Raw genomic sequence first — 6,697 nt, forward strand, 5'->3', positions numbered from 1 at the left:
AATATATACTCTGCACATTTTATTGAGTTTTAAAAGAATTTTCATCGAGTACTTATTGACACTCAGTAAAGTAACATAAACCAAACTTTGAAGCTAATAAATCTGTACAGGGGACTGTTTCATTCGTGTGTGGGAAGAAACGTAAAAATGAATGTGTGCATTTCATCTGTGATAAAACATGCAAACAAACGTCACATGGCTGCTGTTTTTCAGTTACATAGGCTTTATTTTTGTTAGCGGTACTTTTAGCCGCCTCACTTCAATTCCCGCGAAAGGAGGGACGAAAGGCTTGCCTTAAGCCTGATCGGGTCCACTTTGAACTCCGTGCTTGTGTATGCTGCAAAACAAACGAATTCAGAGAATGAATACAGAGAAACTTGGCATGCACTTGAACATAGAATTGCGGCATTAAATTCGTGGTTATCTAGTGCTGCATTTCTGAGCCTAGCAATATGCAACAACAGTTTTTAAAGTGAAGCTTTCTATGGCCGACTTGTGCGTCGTCATCATTCGCCGAAATCCCCCTGCCACCTCCTCCTTTCCCGCAGCTGGCGGCTGCTCGCACAAGTGCTCCCTCCTCCATAGAAGGGAAGGTTAGCTCGCTCCGATGTTACACAGAGAAAATAATAATGGAGCATAATGAGACTAAAGTACACAAAAACCGGCTAGCACTTTTCTTTTGAACTGGGTAACTCAAAATTCGTCACTCTCTAGAAGTATTCCTCCAAGAGGAATTTAAAAGTTTACAGGTTTTGCCCACATCTGACTAACAAAAGCAGAATTGGCCAAAGAAGGTTAAATGGGTGGGTGACAACACTTCTCCCTGTCAGCTGCCTTGAGTCAGGGGAACAGGTTTAGTGAGACCCATTACAGGCAAACTGTACCATTCTCACCAAGATATTGGTTACAAGCAAATGGCACCACAGCACGAGCCTCAGCATAATGCGGATTTTTGCTCTGCAAACACCATTGCAAAAACGGCCTACCACCTCTCCCTGTGTTGTATCATTTCACTGGCAATGAACGGTGTACCCACATTAAGGAGCATCTGTGAAACTACAACACGAATTTGCTGCTGAACAAAGCACAATGCTTCGCCAAGAGCATTTTCTATGTAAAACCACAAGTTGAAGCACTTCAAGGTTTTAAGAAAAAATGGGCCAGGCAAAGCATTTGCAATAGAGGAGCAAGAAAGTATGTAGTATTTAATGGTATTCCACATTGCAAACAACTTGATGACAACAAATGTGGCTAAAACAAAATTGCTCGCAAAATAAAAAACAATGCACAAAAAGTGCAAAGGCTCATCAACGTTCACCTTATAGTAGAGTAAATTTATTCTCCATGCTACACGAGGTATGAATGAATCTTTTTTGTAATGAGCTAGACTGCAGTCCCCTTATAACAATAATGAAAAAGCAGTGGAATTAAATTATTACAACAGCCTATTGTACCTGAACTGCTATTAAAATGCTATGTGAAAGCACCTTAAAGGAGCCATGAAGAGAAAACACAAGTTTGGTTCATTCAAAAGATTGCCTCATTAGAATCATACTGAGACCACTTTTAACAAACTTCGTTCAAATAAGCTACATAATTAGGAAAAAAGGGAATGACCATGCGATCCACTAGCTCATTTCCCGCAACAGAACCTATGATGTCATACCAGCCAGTTCTGCGATTGGCGGAGGCCGGCAAAAGCAAAATAGGCAGAGCTTATAAGCTTGCCGAACGAGCGATTTGCGCTTAACTTCAGGGCACATTCTTTTTCAAGCCTTAAGAATGGTGGGACGAACAGTGGAAGTTACGAAAGCATACGTAAACATAGAAGGACCGATGCATACTGCTGTTGGTACTGCACGCACTATGCTTGGTTTAGCTGCACAGGACTGCGGGGCTTTCGGGTTGTCTCAGACGACACTGGCCGATTGACGCAAGCAACGTTTTCTTACGTGACCATATTTGTTGAGCGAGCACAGTGTTTCACGAAACGATTGTCTCCCTAAACAAAAACAACCCAGGTTTAAATAGGGTCAAAAACAAACCAAAGGCAGCAAACGGCTTGCCACGGTATGCTGGTGCCATCTAGGTTCACTAACGGTAAACTTCCCAATTGTCTCCAGAGCGGTCGGTTCCAGTGATGTCAATGCAGACCACGAAAACACACGATTTAGCAGGAAAATCAAAATTTTACCTTCAATTAATTCATTTCTCAGTGAATAAAGCATCATTTGCATTCGGACGAGCACTGGAGGCACTATAAAACACGAGATCTTTCGAATAACCCAAACTTGCATTTTGTCTTCATGGCTGCTTTAAAGCGGTCATAAAGACAATAAAATTCCTCAAGGAACTCGTGCGCTTTCAAGGCGAAAACCTGGGCACAGTTATTAGATTCATTACCGCTAAATTGTATTTGCACATCTTCGCTTTGGTTTCTTTGTCCCTTGGCGCAGATTACTTTGACCAGCTTCTTTTCTGAGACACCATGCTTGCGTCTTGTCTATTTCGTTTTGTCGCTTTCGATTACACCAGAGAGCAGACTGGCACACGCAACGGCTTCCCTAGAATTGGGGCTTTTTGTGGTTGTTGTACACCTATTATACTCACATGACATCACGCTCAGGTGTTACGCGACACGAACTTTACAACTTTTACGTTTCATAGTTTTGCGATTTATGTGAAGCAACCACATTGGCTCCTTCAAGCTCTCGACTCCTGGCCAGACCACAGCGCTATCTCTGTACGTTGGCGCACGGTGGAGCAACAACAACAAAACTTGTCATCGTTGCTCCAGAAATGACCATCAACTTTTGTTCCACCGCTGGCAACGTGCAGAGATGGCGCAGTAGTAGCGCACGGAACTGGTGCCGTGGTGACCCAGGTTCAAACTCCATCGAATCACTCACATTTATTTATCTACTCTTTACAGCGGCAACCATTTTTTTGACCGGACAACTACGGCGACAACACTTTTTCGCAGAATGACAGGCTTTTGCCATAATACAAATTTGATCCATTAAAAAGACTGCAGCTTCGTCCCAATAACGATACCAACTACACCTCAAAATTCAAACAAATAATGGAGATACTAAGGAAAACATTAACTAGTGGCGACTCCCCAGCCACTTTCCAGCGATGTCTATGACCAATATCAGAACAGCACAGAACTACCAAAATATCAGAACAGCACAGATAGCGGGGAGCTTTGTGATGTGCTGTGCCAGTTGTGTGCTGTGTGGCAGGGTTAGCAACCCTGTACTCAGATCTCATACGCAAAGATGTTCAGTCTTGGTACCATTTGTTTTGAAGAATAGACTGAAATTCACACCTAGTCTGCTTATAAAACACCAAAACTCATTCACTGCATCACATATGTCGACCACAATGTGGGCTCTAAATGGTTGATTTCCCCCACACATCAACTGAAGACTGAATCAACTCATTGTGATTACCCATATATCCATATATAGGATATCAAAGATAATAGGGTACATGTACTACCAAAAGTGGAAAAGCTACCTACCAATGATGGCTTTCACCTTGACCGGGTCAAGGCCCTCTCTCTGCGCACAGCCAGGGTGCGCATTGGACTTGCGTCCATAGAGGGACTTGCCCCGGAGTTCCTCTTTCGTGAAGAGCTGCCTCAGCAGGCCCCTCGCGAACTTTGCAGGAGCCCCGGGACAGCACTCCTTCAAGGCCACCAGTCCTGGTTCCTCTACCAACACGCCCAATCCAATGTCAATCTGACAAAAAAAAGAAGCATTCAGCAGTTTTGTCAATAGCCCTGTTGTGTCGTCAAGCCCAGTTCTCTTCACAAACAGTACTAAAAATTACGAGGTAGAGGTGCACATCCCACATATGGTGAACAGCAACAGCTGCCACTTCAAAACAAAACTGCTACCAGGCACTGTTTGCTGCACTCACACAGTGAGAGCCAGTGCAATGCATGCTCTAATGAGAAACAAAAAGCTCAACACTGATTGCAGGCCAAGACACTTAGCTGCTGTGTTCGCCGCCCATCATATTAAGGGTTCGTACAGGCTCCAAAATAAAATATTCAAGGGCTTAAGGACTTCGAATGACCACATTTAATGTGTCCTTGAAATAATCTGAGATTATGTTTTCAACACAATGCAAAAGTTTCTTATTGTGCAATACCTAAGAACATTAGCGCACGAAATTTAGGTAGGTGCTAACGAGTTCATGAAAGCTCCCCCAGCTTTATTTTTCTTGGGTGCTGTTTAGAGGGGGTTTTTTTTCTTGCTGTTTTTTTCAGGCTATTTAATTCAATTGTACCGTGTTCAAACGTACGTAATGTTGCTCTCATCTTACTTTGTCAGCAAAGGTATCAGCTGAAAATATTAATCGGTAACTGTTGCTGCAAGCTCTGCCTTTATCTTTCTCATGTTGCTAGTCCCTTCTCGACGATCTTTTGAACTGAGGTTTCAGATTTTGGAATATCTACTTGCTTCGATGTAAGTAATCATTTGAAGACCAACCAAACAATGCCACATTTCTCTCTATCTCTCGTAGCGCAAATGAAAGAAATTAAATGAAAAGGGGCCAAAGAACATCATGCTGTGTTAGTGCACTGCCTCTCTATGACAGAAGGCCTTCGCCACTTTGCTGTCTGGTAACATTTCATTGAAGAGGTCACCTTTAACACCCACAAAATCTGTCACCAATTCATGCACTTCCACGTAATGACTGTACTGGGATGGCATGGACGGAACGGTTGCTGATGCACAGCACCAGGTACTTCTAAGGATCTACTACCTCCTGTCTTCATGTGTCATGGCTTTTTATCGCTGACTCTCCTACTGATGAAATGTCAAAGATATTCCCACAAAACCTGCATTTTAAACAATTTGCATTCGTTGGATGTGGCGAAACTCTGTCGTTGGATGTGGCGAAACCCCCCTGCTCTTGCTGTTCCGCGACTTCGCCATGACGATCCATGGCGTTGTTGTTCAGCTGTGTTCCGACCTTTTTTTGTGCTCCTGGTGCGCGCCGTACGATGGGCCAGTACATGAGCTGCACAGACGGTTTTAAACTGAAGGTGGTGGAGCATGCGTTGATGCACATGGAAACCGCGCGGCTGGACAGCATTTGAGTGTTGACCCACTGCGTGTATGCTATGGGCGAAAACAAAGTTTTTGGTCAGTGAACAAGGATCGTCGTGTGCTTCGTGGGCCCAAAAAAGGGAAGTTTCAGGTGTGAGAAAAGAAGTTTCGGAGTGCCTTGACGGCACGGAAGACTGCGCGCTGTGGGCCAACTATGAATCTGAAGCCGCAAGCGACTTCAGTGAGGAGGACAGCTCCACGGCGAGTAGGGGGACACTGGCATGTTCAGAATAAAAAAAATTCCATTACATAATCACCCAGGTGTTTTTACGGAAATGGTAAGGCTCTGCCGCGCTTCTCTTGGCAACTTTATTGTGTGGAATTTCAACTTTTAAAAAATCTGAAAAAATTTTCTGAAAAAAAAAAGTGGGTTCATTACGCGAGTAAATACGGTATTATAAATACCAAATTCCACATCAGGTTGGCACCGTCATGGTCACAAAATTGTCACCACTAGCAAAGCTCAAACATGCAGGTACACAAGAGGAAATTACCTTGGGGCAAGCTCGCACGTTGGGCACACCTTCTTCTGCTCCAAACAGAATCTTTCTGGCTTGCTTCAGCAGCTTGGAGGCCTCTGCAAATTCATGACCATTTATAAATACACAAAGGAAACGTAAATGTCATCGACATGAGTCAGCTACATGCCTTATCGAGAGACAGATGATGGTTTGCCTAGAGCAGGATAAAGGGATCTTTCCCCCTTGAAACTTCTCCATACAGTGTACACAACCAACACCACAATTCATTTAGCGCCACTTATCTTACTCACTTGTAATGCCGCAAACTTTCCACAACTTGAAAGCTAGAGGCATGACTACACTCGTGCATTTCAGGGATTAAGCTTACTTTATCAAATTCTTTCCATGGTTAAAACAAAATTTTCAAACAACACAAACCTCCGAGAATAAAACCACTGATGGAAAATGCTGACACTTGCTGTCGTTGACCCAATTGCATATTAACTGAGAAACTTCGATTAGGTTTCAGTGGTGATAAATCCCAAGGAACTAACTGCTTTATGGTTATGCTTTTTTATTATTTCCCCAGCCTTTGAACACAAATATTGGAGGCTGATAGGATTATGCTCCATTTATAAAATTACCATAGTAAGAACTACATTCATACACAAAGAATAAAGCATGGATACAGTGAAACCCCGCTGATACGTCCCCTGGACTTGCGACTACCCGCTTCATACGACGGACCGTGGCACAGATAAACCGACATTTTTCGCTGACGCTGCTGCTGCGTTCCCGATGCCGCCCCGCGAATTCCATGTAACGGCTGGCAGAATCTTTGGTTTCACTCTTTGTAGAGCCACGTGTCAATTCAAGTGGCGTCGCACGGGAAATTGTGGGTGTCCAACCACCTAACCAGGTGGTTGGAAAGCTTTGCTTTCCAACCACCTTCACAGCGTGCATTGAAGCCAATGTTTTGTTTAAACGAGGTTTCAGCGAAAGGAACGCAAATCGTGCGACAATGTGCTGAATGTACTAGTTTAAATAAGTCCTGAGCCCACCTGTCGCGTGAGACCGTCTACTAGGCCGGCATTTACCCGCACCCCGGTC

The 6,697-nt window shown here is 43.8% G+C and overlaps 1 long non-coding RNA gene across 1 annotated transcript; it reads right to left on the bottom strand.

Annotated features, from left to right (window-relative positions):
- Positions 1–226: 226 nt before the first annotated feature.
- On the bottom strand, positions 227–5,920 carry LOC144139599 (uncharacterized). The gene is made up of 3 exons (XR_013316291.1): positions 5,621–5,920; positions 3,527–3,746; positions 227–337 (listed from the first exon to the last, which is right to left on the bottom strand). It is a non-coding gene; the product is annotated as an uncharacterized LOC144139599 (long non-coding RNA).
- Positions 5,921–6,697: the final 777 nt, after the last annotated feature.

The sequence above is a fragment of the Haemaphysalis longicornis genome, unplaced genomic scaffold (assembly GCF_048455015.1).
Source record: "Haemaphysalis longicornis isolate Haplotype H1 unplaced genomic scaffold, Haemaphysalis longicornis Haplotype H1 scaffold_5, whole genome shotgun sequence".
NCBI classification, from domain to species: Eukaryota; Metazoa; Arthropoda; class Arachnida; order Ixodida; family Ixodidae; genus Haemaphysalis; species Haemaphysalis longicornis.